Source organism: Mirounga leonina, unplaced genomic scaffold (genome assembly GCF_011800145.1).
Source record: "Mirounga leonina isolate KUSES-001 unplaced genomic scaffold, KU_Mleo_1.0 Mir_114, whole genome shotgun sequence".
Classification (NCBI taxonomy): domain Eukaryota; kingdom Metazoa; phylum Chordata; class Mammalia; order Carnivora; family Phocidae; genus Mirounga; species Mirounga leonina.
Window position 1 is genome coordinate 15,269,033 of NW_023270265.1, and position 18,372 is coordinate 15,287,404.

Below are 18,372 nucleotides of genomic sequence, written 5' to 3' on the forward strand. Positions count from 1 at the left end.
ATACTGGTGTCTATGTAAGTGTCTTTTGCTACTGAGATGGCCAAAAGCATTTTATTTTTTTAAAGCTCACTGTAAACTCCTGTAGAAGGAGAACTACACATGGCCATGGCTTTTTGCAAATACTGGGAAATCATAGCTAGGGGAGGGTATACTATTGGAAAACAAAAAGGACTAGTTTTAGACAGGTGTTATGAACTGAATGTTTGTGTCTCTCCCCCTCCAATACATATTGAACTCCTATCCCCAAATATAACTATATTTGGAGACAGGGCCTTTGTGGAAGTAATTAAGATTAAATGAAGTCATGAGGATGGGAATTCCAAGGTGGGATTAATGCCTTTATAGAAGAGACACCAGAGAGCGCCCCCTCTCTTTGAACAAGCACACAAAAAAGAGATCATGTGAGCAAACAGCAAAAAGGCTGCTGTCTGCAAGCTGAGGGCAGAGGGTTTGGAATTGTGGAGGCCAAGGGCAGGCTGCCCCAAGATGGGATATTTTGGTACATGGATTATTTTGAGCTGAAGGCAATCGAGACCCTGTGGGCCCAAGAGAAAATTTTGCCCCTCCCTTAACTATATAGAAGAATCTAAATTGGTTCTTTCCTAGAATAAGGGTTATTAGCAAAGATAAATTTTATTTGAGCGACCCATCTGCACAGCAGACCAAACAGCTAATTACCAAACATCTACTTTTTTTTTTTTTAAGGATTTTATTTATTTATTTTATAGAGAGAGACACAGCGAGAGAGGGAACACAAGCAGGGGGAGTGGGAGACGGAGAAGCAGGCTTCCCATGGAGCAGGGAGCCCGACGCGGGACTCGATCCCAGGACACTGGGATCATGACCTGAGCCAAAGGCAGACGCTTAACGACTGAGCCACCCAGGCACCCCATCTGCTCTTCTTCTTACTGCCCTGTAAATTGTATTCCTTAAATCCCAGACCCCTACCCCTTCTCCTTAGTTCAGAATGCCATATATACCTCATTTTGCCTGCCTGTCTTTGGAATTTCCATGTCTATGTAGATTTCCTTTACATATGCTGTTAATTTTCTCCTGTTACTCTGTCTTGTGTCAATTTGATTCTTAGTCCAGCTAGAAGGATCCTTGAAGGGGACAGGAATTCTTGCTCCCTCACAGGGATAAAATCCACCCTGCCAGCACCTTGATCTTGAACTTCTCAGCCTCCAGAACTGTGAAAAATAAATTTTTATTGTTTAAGCTTCCCAGGGTGTGGTATTTTGTTATGGCAGCCCAAGCAGACTAATATAATAGAAAGGAAAACAGTAAGTTCATTGTTAAGTTCCATTCATGCTTGAAGTAATTAACAACAAGTACACTATCCATAAAATTCTGGGAGAAGTGAAAATGGTATTAGCTCTATTATGTATTCATAAATATATTCTATTTATTGCACAATAAATAAACATACCTAGGTTGAGGTGATATTTGAGGACATGGCCCCTTTCGTCCTCAGTTAACTTCACACTGGTTGGTCAACACATGTGCCATCTTCCCAGCTTCTTGGAAAGGTGCCTCTCTTTTCCTTCAGGCCCAGGTGCTCTATTCCACAAAGCCCAAGCTCACATCCCATTACAGGATCTAATCCCTTATTGGTTTCTCCAGTCATCTTTACTTTACCTTTATCTTCCTTCCCACCTGCTACACTACTGGAAAAGAAAAACAGTGAATAAAGAGATTTCCTTATCTGGTTTGTCCTGAATTTAAAAAGAGGAGGAATTAAGGTAGGTAAATAATGATAATATTTAAGGTACAGAAACATGAAGCCCTGTGTCTATTTCCCTCAAATCAACTGCACAATAACAGGATGGTATGGACAAATGTTAGCCAATGAGGCTTGCCCCTTCCTCCCTCCCTACTCTACTTCCTTGTACCGCGAGGCTGAGGGTAGGGTACTTCCTGCAGGAATTCAGAAAGAAGTGACTCAATGCTCAACTGTTAACTTCAAAATTAGACTTTCACAGTCCATGGCAGAGGTAATAGCTTTAGGAGAAAAAGGCTTTGGGGGCATTAACAAATCCAATTCTTAGCTTGAGCACTAGGCACAGTAAAAAACCTAATACCAGGCAGACTAGATGAAGATCCCATAGCCCTGGGAAAAGAGAGAGTTGGAGAGGGGAGCAATAGATTGAGTCACTGATTGGGGTCCCTGAAAGGGAGCTCTTGTCCTACCCATTACCCAACCCAGGACAGGCAGCAGAGAAAAGGGTGTGGGCCATAGAATCCTCAGGTAGGTAGGGCGGTCTCTGAGCAGGAAAGGAAAGTTGTACTCAATTCTCATGGGGCTCAGGGAGAGTAAGCCCGGTCTCTAAGTGTCCCCACCCCACTGCACATGGCGACAGCAGCACTATGGGGCAACAGCTGCTCTGTTTCCTGGGCTCCCAGGGTGGTGAAGGAACCAACCCTCTTGTGGCCTCTCAGAGGACATCGGGCCTGCAAGAGCCTTGCAGCGAAGACAAACAGAACTACTAGTGCATGGAGGGATATTTTTGGAAACAGTTCCAATATGTTTTCATGTACTGTATGACCTTCCCCAGTCATCGAGTCAGGGATAAAGTGTTTTGAGTTCCTACCAAGACAATGAGCTTTAAGGTCAGGCCTGGTTCAGAAAGAGATTCAAGGTTCTTTAAGATTAGGATAGCACACGTCTGGGTTTCTTTCTTTTTTTTTTTTTTAAGATTTTATTTATTTATTTGAAACAGAGAGAATGAGAGACAGAGAGCATGAGAGGGGGGAGGGTCAGAGGGAGAAGGAGACTCCCCGCCGAGCAGGGAGCCCGACGCGGGACTCGATCCCGGGACTCCAGGATCATGACCTGAGCCGAAGGTAGTCGCTTAACCAACTGAGCCACCCAGGCGCCCACGTCTGGGTTTCTATCTATTGTCTCACATTATTAAGAAGAGCCCCCTTTGACCTTTTTGGAGTGACAGAAATGTTCTACATTTTTATTGTGTTCGTTATATGACTCTACTCATTTGCCAAAACTCATCCAACTGACCACTCAAAAGTCTATAAATTATACCTCTAAAATGATTTTTTAAAAAATATTTATTTATTTCAGAGACAGCACATGCGAGTGGGGGGCGCAGTTGGAGAGGGAGAGGGAGAGAAGCAGACTCCCCACTGAGCATGGAGCCTGACTCTGGCCTCCATCTCAGGACGCTGAGATCATGACCTAAGCCTAAATCAAGAGTCAGACGCTTAACCAACTGAGCCACTGAGGCATCCCTCAGAACTGATTTTTTATAAAGACACAGTATGCTGAGACTAGTGAGTGGAAATTTAATGAGCAGAATATTATAGCAACTAAAAGTAACTCCTCCAAATTGCTTATTAATTACAATAGAAAAAAGAGCAATTTCAATGGAGGCTAAGTGATACTACCTAACCAAAGAATCAAATCTAGGGGTGCCAACTTGATCTAGAATCAAATCGAGCTCCGCGTCGGGCTCCCTGCTCAGCAGGAAGCCTGTTTCTCCCTCTCCCACTCCCCCTGCTTGTGTTCTCCCTCTCCCTCCCCCTGCTTGTCTCTCCCTGTCAAATAAATAAATAAAATCTTTAAAAAAAAAAAAAAGAATCAAATCTAATTGCCAAGGTTGGGGTTAAAATGAGCCTCCTGCTATGATGCCCTGAGGACACTCCCTTGTGGAATTCCTGCCAAAAATGTGTATCTTTATCTAATCACAAGAAAACATCATGTGGACATATTTTACATAATAGCTGGCCCACACTCCTCAAAATATCAAGGCCATGAAAGATGAAGAAAGGCTGAGGAACTGTTTCAGATTAAAGGCAACTAAATAAACGTGATCCTACATCGGATCCTGGACTCAAATCTAGAATATCTAGACAACTGGTGAAATTCAAATATAGAGTGGATTAGACCATTATTTTATCAATGTTAAGTTTTCAGGATTTTGGGGTGCCTGACTGGCTCAGTCAGTGAAGCATGTGACTCTTGATTTCAGGGTAATAAGTTTGAGCCCTGCATTGGCTGTAGAGATTACTTTAATCTTTTTTTTTAAGTTTCAGGATTTTGATAAATGTACTGAGGTCATGTTTAAGAAAAAGGCCATTGTTCTCAGGAAATTCACACAACTATCCATGGAAAAAGAGGCATGATGAATGCACATTACTCTCAGATTGCTCAGAGACAGAGAGAGGAAATGATAACTTGAATGGGGACATAATGTTAACAACTGGTGATTCTGGGTGAAGGGTATACAGGATTTCTTTTTCTTTTTTTTACTATTCTGGAACTTTTCTGTAAATGTGAAATTAAATCGAAATTAAGTTTTAAAAAGAGTCCTTTGTGGGGCGCCTGGGTGGCTCAGTCGTTAAGCGTCTGCCTTTGGCTCAGGTCATAATCCCAGGGTCCTGGGATCGAGCCCCACATCGGGCTCCCTGCTCGGCAGGAAGCCTGCTTCTCCCTCTCCCACTCCCCCTACTTGTGTTCCCTCTCTCACTGTGTCTCTGTCAAATAAATAAAATATTAAAAAAAAAAAAAGAGTCCTTTGTAATGGTCAGTAAGCACATGAAAAGATGCTCAACATCTTTGTCATTAGAGAAATGTAAATCAAAGCCACAGTGAGATACCACTTCATACTCATTAGGATGGCTATAATCAAAAAGACAGATAAAAGCAAGTGTTGCCAAGAATAAGGAGACACAGAAACTGGATGTTTCTCAAAACATCCTTTTTCCTAAAAAAAGTCAAACAGAGTTACCATTTAACCTAGCAATTCCACTCCTAGGTATATACCCAAGAGCATTAAAAACAGGTACTCAGATATATACTTGTACATTACCATCTTTTTTTTTTAAGATTTATTTATTTATTTGACAGAGAGAGACACAGCAGGAGAGGGAACACAAGCAGGGGGAGTGGGAGAGAAAGAAGCAGGCCCCCCGCGGAGCAGGGAGCCTGATGTGGGGCTCGATCCCAGGACCCTGGGATCATGACCTGAGCCCAAGGCAGATGCTTAACGACTGAGCCACCCAGGCGCCCCTCCAACTTATCTCTTAACTTAGACAAAAGACCCTGTGGGCAAAGCATCCCCAGATGGAAACTGAACTACTCACTCAAGCAGTAAGGATGGTCCTGAGCTGAGAAGACCCTGCTTGATTGACCCCAAGACAACCTGACCAACCTGACCATAACTGCCCAGCTGCATGCACCCAGTGACCTTTGCCCCACCTTTTCCTTATATAAACCTGGAAGTATATTTAGCACTTTGGAGACAGTCTTTTGAGACGCTAGTCTGCTGTCTTCCTGGTGTTGGCCTCACTAAATAAACTCCTTTCTTACTTCACCCCTGCTTGTCTTTCTGCCTGTGGATTTTGTCAGCGGCAACTGGCCAAACCTGGTCCTTTTGGGACCCTCTGGGACAGGTGCTCTTGCACCCCACGCAGCAGCTATAGATCAAAAGAGACCACATGGCCAGAGACAATGAGTGTCTCCCCAAAAACATGAGGAGACAGGAGTCTGAAAACCACATGGGCACCCGCTCCAAAATCTTGACTCTGTGTAATCCCTATAACCTAAGCATGCCCTGGAGAACAGGAAAAAATTCCCCAAAAGGGCTGAGATGAAATTATCTACCATCCCAGTGGGATAGGGACTTAAAATCAAACTAAGTTGATGTGTGCAAAGTAACAAGATGCCCTTTCTTTTGCTCCTCATTTGGGGCACTGTAATATTGTGATTTATAATAAGAAATATATATTTGGTCTTTATCCCCACTCCTAGCACAGAGTTCGTAAAACCCTTGGGATTTCCTAAATGATAAGCGCAATGAAGGTGTCTTTTGTTATTCATAACAAGCCCCTTTCCACTACATCTATATTTATGTTAATGAGGAGACTTTTGAAAGCCCCTAAGTGTGGGGATTGATTGCTAGGGGAACCAACTTTGTTGTTAGAGGTTATTAGAGGCTTGACCTCAGGGGAAGGGAGGAGCTGGAGGTTGAATCAATCACCAATGGCCATGACTTAATCAACTATGCCTATGTGATAATGAAGCTTCCATAAAAGCCCAGGAATTTGGGGGAGGGGGGGGACAGTTCTGAAAGCTTCTGGGTTGGTGCAGGGAGGTGCAGGGAGAGTGGCACCCAGAGAGGGCATGAGAAATCACGCCCTTCCCACATACTTTGCCATATGCATTTCTTCTATCTGGCTGTTTCTGAATTATATCCTGCAAAGGTCAGTGGAACTACCCCAGGTCAGTGGGGTCACGCTCAAACTAGTCTGGGTGGTCTGGACCAGCAGAAGGTCTTGTTAGGGCAGTTACTATTGCTTGAGGGATGCTTCAGTTTCCATTTGCGTGAGTTAAAAGATAAGCTGGAAAGAACTTAAGGAAAAATGTGGGCAAAGGTCAGTGAGTATAAGCAAGTGGGCAGTTAAGGTCAGGTCTTGGAGTCTAGCTGGTGACACAATGAACATGAGGGTACATATATCTTTATGAATTAGTGTCCACATTTTCTTCAGATAAATACTGAGATGTGGAATTGCTGGATATGTAGTTCTATTTTTAATTTTTGAGGAAATTCCATACTGTTTTCCATAATGACCGCACCAAATTACATTCCAATCAACAGTGCACAAGAGTTCCCATTTCTCCATGTTCTCATCAGCCCTTGCTCTTTCTTGCTATTTTTTGTGTTTTTTATTTATTTTTAAAGATTTTATTTATTTTTTGACAGAGAGAGAGACAGCGAGAGAGGGAACACAAGCAGAAGGAGTGGGAGAGAGAGAAGGAGGTTTCCGCTGAGCAGGGAGCCCGATGTGGGGGTTCGATCCCAGGACCCTGGGATCATGACCTGAGCTGAAGGCAGACACTTAATGACTAAGCCACCCAGGCACCCCTATTTTTTTTTTTTAAGATTTTATTTATTTGTGAGAGAGAGAATGAGAGACAGAGAGCATGAGAGGGAGGAGGGTCAGAGGGAGAAGCAGACTCCCTGCCGAGCAGGGAGCCCGATGCGGGACTCGATCCCGGGACTCCAGGATCATGACCTGAGCCGAAGGTAGTCGCTTAACCAACTGGGCCACCCAGGCGCCCAAGGCACCCCTATTTTTTGTTTTTTGTTTTGTTTTTAACAGGTGAGATGATATGTCATTGTAGTTCTGATTTGCATTTTCCTGATGATTAGTGATGTTGAGCACTTCGTCATGTACCCCACTGGCTATCTGTATGACAGATCTGCCCAGTTTTTACTTGGATTGTTTGGGGTTTGTTTGGTTTTTTTTTGCTATTGAGTTGTGTGAGTTCTTTATATATTTTGGATATTAACCTCTTATCAAATATATATCAGTTTTGCAAATTTTTCCCATCCCATAGGTTGCCTTTTCATTTCATTGATGTTTTTCTTCCTGTGCAGATGCTTTTTAGTTTGATATAGTCCCACTTGCTTATTTTTGCTTTTGTTGCCTTTGCTTTTGTGTCTTTAATCCATTTTAATTTTTGTGTATGGTATAAGATAGTAGATCACCTTCTTTGACCTTTTAAGATGGCAACTTATATTATCAAATTCCCTTTTATTGGAAGACTGTTGCATACTTGGAAAAAAGACATGTTACTGGCCTATTGTTATTTTAATGTGCTTCTGGATTCTGTTTGCTAATACTAATTTAAGATATTTGCTTTAATATTCTCAAAGGTTGCCCTCTGATATGTTGTTACTGCTGTAGTCATCTCTGTGCCATATTTCTCTGTTTGGGGTATTCCTCCAGAGGATGAAATCCTAGTTGCTCTGCTCCAGGGGGAGATATCGAAGAATACTGTGACTAGAAGGAGGCGAGCCTAGACAAGGAAGGGCTGGGATAAATTTGCCTTGAAATTAAGCCATGATGAAGAATAGTCAGGCAGAAAGCATAGGTCATCTGCATGTACTTAAAAACTATGAAGAAAAAAAAAGGTAGCATCAAGCTTAATGGTAAAATAATGAAAGAATATCCACTTAAGTCAGGAACAATATAAGAATGCTCATTCTTACTACTTTTTTTTTTTTTTAAGATTTTATTTATTTATTTGAGAGAGAGAGAGAGAGCACATGAGAGGGGGGAGGGTCAGAGGGAGAAGCATACTCCCCGCTGAGCAGGGAGCCCGATGCGGGACTCGATCCTGGGACTCCAGGATCATGACCTGAGCTGAAGGCAGTCGCTTAACCAACTGAGCCACCCAGGCGCCCTCATTCTTACTACTGTTAACATGGCTTTGGAGGTATTAACAAATGTATTTAAATAAGAAAAAGAGGTTTAACGTTGGAGGGAAAAAGATGGCAAAGGTATCATTATTTGTAGAAAACACCTTTATTTACCTGAAAATTCAGAACCACCACCAACAAAACTATTATAAGCAAGATGACAATTTAACAAAACGGTTGTATACCAAACTAATGTACAATGATCAAGAGGTTTCCTAAATAAGACAACCTACTGGATGTGAGAAAATATTTGCAAATGGTATATCTAATAAGGGGTTAGATCCAAAGTATTTAAAGATACAACTCAACACACAGAAAACCAAATAAACCAATTTAAAATGTATAATATCTATAGAAAGGAAACTTCAAAATTCCACCAGAGAATGGAATGGCAGACTAAGAACCTCCAAAAATCCACTCCCTCCATAAAAGCAATGAGAACTCTGGCAAAAAATTTCAAAATCAACTTTTTCAGAACTCTGAAGATTAACCAAAGGCTCGCAACAATCTAAGGAACAGTTAATCAAGAAAAAGGGCTGAATCCCAGTAAGAACAGGGAGCTTTTCAGAATTATAACTTGCCCTATTCTGATCCCCTTCTTCCCAGCTCTATGGTAGCTTTGAAAGTCAACAGCCTCATAACATAGTAGCTGTGGAACCCAGCTACCTAGCAACCACTGGAGAGAATAGACAGGTTTGGGGCTCCTGAAAAAGCCCCACTCCAAGAGAATTACATAGTTTGACCTTTTTAGAGGCTCCTGGAAATTCCCACTCACAGGGCTTATCTTTATTTGACCTCATTCAGAGCTTACTCACTGCGAAAGCCTTTTCCTGGAACATTTGTTTAAAAAAAGAAAATCAGTAGTGGCTGTTTAATATTGAAGGTACATGAAAAAGGGTAACAGTTAATAGAGCAAAGAAGAGACTGCCCAAAAACTGAAAAGGAAATGTGGGGAATGAGATGTCCATAGAAGACTTTGAAATATGCCAACACATTCCTGTGGAGCTAGAGGCCATTTGATGTACAAGCCAGTGCACATGCCCAGGAAAGACTTGAGAAGGCTCTAATCTCTCACCTCTGGTTAGTGCTGAGGCTCTGTATAAGCAGGAAGTGAAGGCTAAGCCTGAGTTGTAAACTGCCAGATTTAGGGTTTGCCCTAACACATAGACACAGACCCCTTGGCAAAGGCTGGGAAACTGACTGGTGCCAGGCATTTAAGGAATCTCTGTCCAATCACTGGCTAACCCCTAAGTTAAGTGAGCAGAGACTTTAGTGGCCACACATGACAAAGAAAACAGACTACAAAATTAGTACAGGAAAGTCACTAAACAAACACATAACAACAACCACTGCACCAAACATTAACTAAAAATAAATCCTGGATGGTAGATATCTGACTTACAGAGTTGCCAAATTATATTATTTAAAATGCCTGGTTTTCAATGAGAAATGATGAGATAAGCAACAGCACCCTGTTGCTAGTAGTTTTTTGGTGGAGTCTTTCAGGTTTTCTATATATAGTATCATGTCATTTATAAACAGTGAAAGTTTTACTTCTTCCTTACCAATTTGAATGTCTTTTCTTTTTTCTATTGTCCGATTGCTGTGGCTAGGACTTCCAGTATATGTTGAAGTGGTGAGAGTGGACATCCTTGTCCTGTTCCGACCTTCGGGGAAAAGCTCTGTTTTTCCCCATTGAGTATGATGTTTGCTGTGGGTTTTTCATATATGGCCTTTATTATGCTGAGGTATATTCCCTCTAGATCTACCTTGTTGAGGGCTTTTATCATGAATGGATGTTGTACTCTGTCAACGCCTTTTCTGCATTTATTGAGATGATCATATGGGTTTTATCCTTTCTCTTATTGAAATGATGTATCACATTGACTGATTTTTGAATATTCAAACACCCTTACATCCTGGTAATACAACCCCCTTGATCGTGATGAATGTTGTTTTTTTCATTGTATTGTTGGATTTGGTTTGTTAATATTTTGTTGAGGATTTTTGCATCTACATTTATCAGGGATACTGGCAAGTAGGTCTGTTTTTTTGTGGTGTCTTGCTACTTAATTTTTTTGAAAAAGATTTTATTTATTTATTTGACAGAGAGAGAGAAAGAGAGAGAGAGTGCACAAGCAGGGAGAATAGCAGGCAGAGGGAGAGGGAGAAGCAGGCTCCCTGCTGAGCAGAGAGCCCAATGTGGAACTTGATCTCATGACTTCAGGATCATGACGCAAGCCAAAGACAGACGCTTAACTGGGCCACCCAGGTGCCCCAATTAAGAGCTCTTTAATATCCCCCTAACATGTTAGTGATATTAGCCATTTGTCCGTTATATATGTTGCAAATATTTTCTCCTGGTTTGTCAATTGTCCTCTGACTTTGTTTATGATGGCTTTTGACCATGAGAAATGTTTTAATGCAAATTTATCAATTTTTTTTATTATTCTGGATTTCAAGTCATAGTTAGACTTTCCCTACACTGAAGCTAAAGAGGAAGTCATTGGTGTTGTCTGCTAGTACTTGCATAGTTTCATTTTTTGCATTTAGATCTCTAATCCAGTTAGAATTTATTTATTTATTTTTTAAAGATTTTATTTATTTATTTGACAGAGAGAGACAGGAAGAGCTGGAACACAAGCAGGGCGAGTGGGACAGGGAGAAGCAGGCTTCCTGATGAGCAGGGAGCCCGATGCGGGGCAGACGCTTAACAACTGAGCCACTCAGATGTCCCAGAATTTATTTTTATGTGAAGTGTTAGGTATGGTTCTACTTTTTTTTTTTTTTTAAAGATTTTATTTATTTATTTGAGACAGAGAGAATGAGAGACAGAGAGCATGAGAGGGAGGAGGGTCAGAGGGAGAAGCAGATTCCCCACCGAGCAGGGAGCCCGATGCGGGACTCGATCCTGGGACTCCAGGATCATGACCCGAGCCGAAGGCAGTCGCTTAACCAACTGAGCCACCCAGGCGCCCGGTATGGTTCTACTTTTATCTTTCCCCAAATAGCTACTCAGTTGTTTTCAGCACTATTTTTTAGAAAGTCCATTTTTGCCCCAGTAGCTTGAGATGACCCTTTACCAATATTCCAAGTTTCCAAATGTGCCTCGGTCTATTTTGGGGCTTTCTATTCTATTCTATTCTGCTGGTCTGTTTGTCTACTCATGTACTGATACTGCACAGTTTTGTTATAGAGGCTATATTTATAGTATGTTTTCTTGTCTGATAAGGCTAGGGCTCCTCAGATTTTCCTTTTCGTTGTTTGCCAAAATATTTCGGCATATTTGTTTTTTTCTATATTGTATTCTTGCTGAAAATGCATAGCCTGCATTTAATCATGAGGACACTGAGGGAAATTGTATACAAGAATTGGCTAATATTCTTCACAAAAACATTAAGGTCATGAACAAAAAAGAAAGATGAAGGAATTTTCCAGAATTAAAGGAGAGTAAGGAAACATGACAAATGTACTATGTGGTCCTAGATAGATAAAAGGACATGGGACAAGTGACAAGTTTAAATGAGGTCTATAGATTAGATAATAATAATGCATCAATATTACTTTACTGGTTGACTGTACTAGGTTTATGTAGGTTATAAACATTTGGGGAAACTGGGTAAAGGATATATGGGAATTCTTTGTAATATTTTGGCAATCTTTTTATAAACCTGAAATGATTTCAAATTAAAAAATAAAAACATTTGGGGCGCCTGGGTGGCTCAGTTGTTAAGCGTCTGCCTTCGGCTCAGGTCATGATCCCAGGGTCCTGGGATCGAGCCCCATGTCGGACTGTCTGCTCGGCGGGAAGCCTGCTTCTCCCTCTCCCACTCCCTCTGCTTGTGTTCCTGCTCTCACTATCTCGCTCTGTCAAATAAAGAAATAAAATCTTAAAAAAAAAAAAGTAAAAACATTTAAAGATAAGAAAAAATTTAATTATACATAATAAATATTTATTATATTTATAAAATATTGGAATATTACATATAATCAATCTCTTTGCCAAACGTAGGAGTTACAGACTTGTTACTGGCAAGAGTGAAGCAAATGGGTGAGCAAAACTATTGTGATGTAGGAGCATTTCCTAGTTTAGCTTTCATTAAACTGTCAGTGCAGGAACTGGATTCCTAGGAAGGTTACAATGTTTCCTGATAAGACTTGCCAACCGCTTCTGGGAATGATGTTGGCATTACTTGAAGGTGTAGACCAGATGGCCTGCCTTCTGATGCATTTGGGCAAGTAGCAGAGGCAAGGGGAGGTTGGATAAATATGTGGAAGGGTTATTTAATGTGATACAGTACCAAAACTCTAAGGACTTGCAGCTAATTTAAAATTCCAACTTTGAACCTTTATCCAGGCCACCCTAGAGTTAAAGCCTTGACTCACTCTCAAACTCAGAAAAAGAGAGCTAAATGATTAACAGAGGCAGGGAGAAAGGCTGTGGTAAAAATGCATTCCTGATGGCCCAGAAAGTGCTGCTTGCTGACATATAAAGTCAGAGTTTAGTATCAGCAAGCAAAGCTGCTTGATTCTCATAACTCATCAGCCTCTGTCACTCTGTATGTGGATCAGCTTTTCTGCCCAGGTCAGAGAGCAGGGATCCCTTAGAGGAGCATTTTGTACTTACTGTGGGGTGCCTGATGTCTGGGTTTTCTGACTGGGAAGCATTTCTGACTCACCTCATGTGGAGCTTCTGAACTGCCCGTTCTTGGAGAAAATCTTTTCTCCGGTACTTCAAATGACTCTTAGAAGAACCATGGCTTGCCCACTGGAGGGGCCTCTGTAAAATAAAGCAGGTTGGCTAGACTTTGTTTTCAAGAAAGTAGAATTAGAAAATCAATCCTTACATTACATGTTAACACATTGATGGTCAGCCTCACACATGGATATTTTAAATCTGGGGGTATTTCAGTGCGACATCTGAGAGCTATGCATTATAAAAACAGAAAAGCATGTACTCTTTTTTTTTTTTTTTGTCAGCTTTCTTAGCCTGTGATACCCTAAAGATGCAAAATTAATCATACTGAATAGAGAAAACATAACAAATTACTTAATACCTTTGACTGAATTCTACCTTTATTAAAAAGGCAAGCAGCTAGTGGTTTACATTATTGTGTGTACCTTAAATTAAGTTAGAAACTGTTATAAGATGGAAGATTTTTGTGGTCATCAGTTTTCAAAAACACTTCAGATAAAGGCTACCTAGAATAATTACAAGTACATTTTAAGAGTTATAAACTCACCTTGCAGGAAGTAATTTGTTGAACTATACTAGAGGTTTTACCAGAAAGGAAGAACAATGTCATAAATAATTTTGTGAGTCACATTAAAAGGAATTTGATGGGACGTCTGGGTGGCAAAGTTGGTTAAGTATCCCACTCTTGGTTTCAGCTCAGGTCGTGCTTTCAGGGTCGCGAGATAGAGCTCCGCATCAGGCTCCATGCTCAGTGCAGAGTCTGTTTGAGATTCTCTCTCCCTCTCTCTCTGCCCCTCCCGCTCATTCTCTCTCTCCCTCTCAAATAAGTAAATCTTTATTTTTTAAAAAGATTTTATTTATTTGTCAGAGAGAGAGTGAGCGCACAAGCAGAGGGAGCGGCAGGCAGAGGGAGAAGCAGGAGCAGGAGAAGGAGGAGCCTAATGCAGGTCTCGATCCCAGGGGCCTGAGATCATGACCTGAGCTGAAGGCAGGTCAGACTGAGCCACCCAGGCATCCCCAAAATAAGTAAATCTTTAAAGAAAAAAAAAAAGAATTTGGTGAGAAGGGTGATTGGTAAAATCTATCTTGTAGTTAAGAAATCTAACTTGAAGAGTTGTAGAGCTTGACACTGTTGGGATATAGTTGCACACATTTGCTGCTCATGCTTCATATACTAATGCAAAATGATAATAAAGGTAGTAATTATGAGGGCTTCAATTATGCCAAACTACCAGATATATAATTAATAAAGTACTAAAATAATATTTTAAAAATAATCATAACTGGGGCACCTGGGTGTCTCAGTTGGGTAAGCGTCTGCCTTCGGCTCAGGTCATTATCTCAGGGTCCTGGGATCCAGCCCGGTGTCTGGCTCCCTGCTCAGCAGGAAGTCTGCTTCTCCCTCTCCTTCTGCCCCTCCCTCCTTCTCGTGCTCTCTCTCAAATGAATAAATAAAATCTTAAAAAAATTATAACTACCATTTCTTTAAAAAAAGCATATAACTCACAGTTAGTAGACTTACTAAATTGGATCAGAACTATATTATTGGAGGTATATTTTAGGTTTGTGGGTTCTCATAAAACAAAACTCACAAGTTCTCTAGAATTATCAGAACCACTGAGGGCTAGCAATTAATGCAAAGGAACTGGGGGTTTGGTTAGAGATAGTTGGTTACAATCCCAAACTCTAATGCTATAGTCACACCATTTATACCACTCAATTACCTAGAAAATCAGCTGAATTTGAGCACTTTTAGTCATGGGTCCAAATTCATTTACATATGTTAATACTGAAGCTATGGCAGTTGTCTTGTTATAAATACCTTGCCTCACATTGTAATGTAAAATGTGTGATATTTAGCACTGCTTATATGAATTATATAAATAATAGAAAATTTGGATAAATTGAGGCTTTTAAAATTAGTATTATTATTGTTACTTTTTCCATTAGTACCTGCAGCTTCAGCAATGACTTTGTGACACTGTGTCTTAACAGTGACCAGTTCTGTAGCTTTTGAAATGCTGGATTTTCAGTTGTTTGTTTTGTTTGTTTTTTAGAAAGAGAGAAAGAGAAAGAGAGAGTGCACACGGGCAAGCAGGGGAAGGAGCAGCGAGAGAGAGAAGAATCTTAAGCAGGCTCCAAGCCCAGCACGGAACTGACTCAGGGCTTGATCTCATGATCGAAGGTCATGACCTGAGCTGAAATCAAGAGTTGGTCGCTTAACTGACTGAGCCACCCAAGCACCCCTGGATTTTCAGTTGTAAGGCAGATTTTGTCAGTGGCTTTTCTCTTATTAAATTCTCTAATATTAGGGGCGCCTGGGTGGCTCAGTTTGTTGGGCGGCTGCCTTCGGCTCGGGTCATGATCCCAGAGTCCCAGGATCGTGTCCTGCATCAGGCTCCCTGCTCGGTGGGGAGTCTGCTTCTCCCTCTGACCTTACCCCCTCTTGTGCTCTCTCTTTCACTTTCTCTCTCTCTAATAAATAAAATAAAATCTTTAAAAAAAATAAATTCTCTAATATTAATGAACAATGAAACATCCATTAAATTATTAGGAAATCATATATATTATACTGGATTGTATAATGCTGAGAAGTTTATGTCTTCAACAAAATTGTTAGACCTGTCCCTGACTTTGAGCAATAACCACATTATAGTCATTAACTGAAAAGTAAAGATAAGAATATGCCATTGTTTCTACTATGTGAAAAATAAAACCTTGTAAATCATAAAACATCCCAACTCTTATTACAACTATTTAAAAGACTGTGAACTTATCAAAATGCATATGAAAAGAGTTTTTTGTTTTTTTTCTAAAGTAAGCTCCACATCCAACATGGGGCTTTAACTCATGACCCTGAGATCATGAGCCACATGCTCTACCCAGTGAGCCAGTCAGGCCCCCTGAAACACGTTTTAATATACTTTACAATGGGTAGATTTATCTGAATTCTCAGGCATGGTTATAGCAGAGCAAGAATTCTCTAGCAAATTCAATAAAAAGCATGACTGAAAAACATTTGAAAAGTTCTATGGGAGAAGTGCCAGCAAAGACCGCAGGATTCGACAGACAAGAAGGGGAATTCAAGAGAGCACCATCCCACAGGAGGCCAGAAAGGCTCCATCAAGAACATAGTGGTCACTAGTCTTGGGCAAGAGCGGGGACAGCTTTTCCAGAGACTGGAAGAAAGGGAGCATGTAGCCTGTTGTTTTTGTTTTCCTAGCATCTCTTATCTCTGCTTTTGGTAACAGTCCCAAATTTTTGTTTGGGGACCCACTAAGAGGTGGGAGAAGTGGGAGTATGATCTAAGAGAAGCCAATCAGATTCTATTTATCTCAGGAATTTGAAAGTTCATAAAAGAAACACAAGAGGGGAAATGACTGGACCTTGGTCATTCTGGTGGCATTGGCTCAAAGGGGACTCCTGAGTTCCTATGGTTTATGCCTTTTCCAAGCCCTGACTGCTTAGCTTTTCCTTACCTGTGAGTCCTGTAGGTTCTTAACCCCAAATTCAATTTTGTCAGTTTGCCAGTCAAATTCTGTTATGTGCAAATAAAGAGCTGTATGAGATACAGAAGGTGTGTATACATAGAAACATTTTAAGTATGAGGTGAGAAGAGGAAGTCTGTTCTCTCTTGCAGAGGCAAGTGGGTAGATAATATGAAAAACTGTGGTGAACTTATGGAAGGGAGCTGATCAAGGATAAGTATAAAGATCAAGGATAAGTAAAAGGACTGCTCATCAGTGCTGAGAGTATTAATTTGTGGTGATTTCATTTGGGAACCTAGGTGCAGGAAAGGAGAAAGGACATAATTGGACTGATTGAAAGTTAGGAGCTAGCAGAGCTATGTGTCAGAAAGTTGACATGAGGATATTAAAGAGCTTTCAGGAGAAGTTGATGGCTACTATCATGCGTGCTACGCAGAACAGTAAAGGAAATAAAGCTAAGAAGGTGCTATTGTGGGAAAAGGGGAGGACTGAGGGATGAGGTTTGGGTTAGTTGATAACAGACTAGGGAATAAAAGAAAGACCTGAAAATTTAAAAGGCTGCTCTATTGCAGTCCAGATCTAGAAGAAAGAAAATCAGGTGATAAGGTCCAGGGTGTGGGTGAGGGGCTTTGAGAATTGGGATGTTGATTAAGGATCTTGAGGCACATTAAGCCCAGGGTCATTACCTGGCTACTGAAGTTGATGATGTCAGATGAGATGCAAGAGCAGTAACTGGCTCACCTAAATTTTACCAAATTGGAAACGTTTTTGTTTTGTTTTTTATGAATATGAGGCATTCTACTAGAAGGCTGGTAGGTAGCCACTTAAAAATAAAGTTCCCTTAAGAGAGTAAGACTAGCTACAGTGTAGCACAGTGGCTAACTGTGTAGGTTCTCGGCTCTGTGTCTTTACTGATTGTCTAACCCTGAGGAAGTTACTTATCTTTCTGTGCCTCAGTTTCTTCAACTATAATATAAAGATAATAGTACCTACTTCACAGGATCATTGTAAGAATTGAATGAATTAATACGTATAAAATGGTAAATACTGAGCACTTCATAAATACCAGCTATTATTAATAAAGGGAGACAGATATATAAATAAATTATAATACAATGTTATGATATTTGTACAAACATATAGAAAATGACAGGGGCATTTAAACTGTACTTGGGATAATCAGGGAAGTTTTCACTGAGGTGATAGTGGCAAAAACAAAAGAAAGTCCAAGAGTTGGACAGAGAGCATAGGGAAAGTGGTAAGATCCATGTTTAATGCTCACCAGGAGGCAGGCATCGTGCTAGCTGTTTTAAGTATATCACCACACTTAATACCATGTCCCTGCAAGATACGTATCTTCCTTTTTCTGAGGACGAAAGGTAACAGAGTTTAAGGAACTTGCCCCTGGGCACAAAGGAATGAAAAGAAACTGAGATTTTTAATTAAAGAAGTTGGTCTGGCAGAAGAGGGACTCAGCAAAGGGAAAAATCTGGATCACTGAGCGCTAGCGGGGAGCTGGGAGAATTGAAGCTAAATTCACAACAGAGATCAGATTATAAAAGATTTTTGCTTGTCTTACGAGAAGTCTGCACCTGAATCTGTGGACAACGCTGAATGCGTAAAAGGCTTTTTTAAGCAGGACCTACACAAAGAGTTGAAACCGAGCAGGTCGGCAGGCACGGTGACGGTCAGATTGGTCCGTCCCCCTCCACTTACTGAGCGCCAGTGCGCCGACCCAGCAGCGAAGAGCAGCGGAGATGCAACCAGGAAGAGACGCAGCTGGGAAAGCTGTCCCTCCGCCCACGTCGCCCGACGGCCGAAGCCGCTAGGCGGGTTGTTTCACAGGTTTCGGGACTCCCCTCATGTGACAAGCCGGGTTAGCAGCGTGCTCCGGAGCCATAGCCTGCGTCCTCCCGCTCCAAGACAGCCCGGCCACCAGCGCCCCCTGCCGTCGGCATCCCCCCCC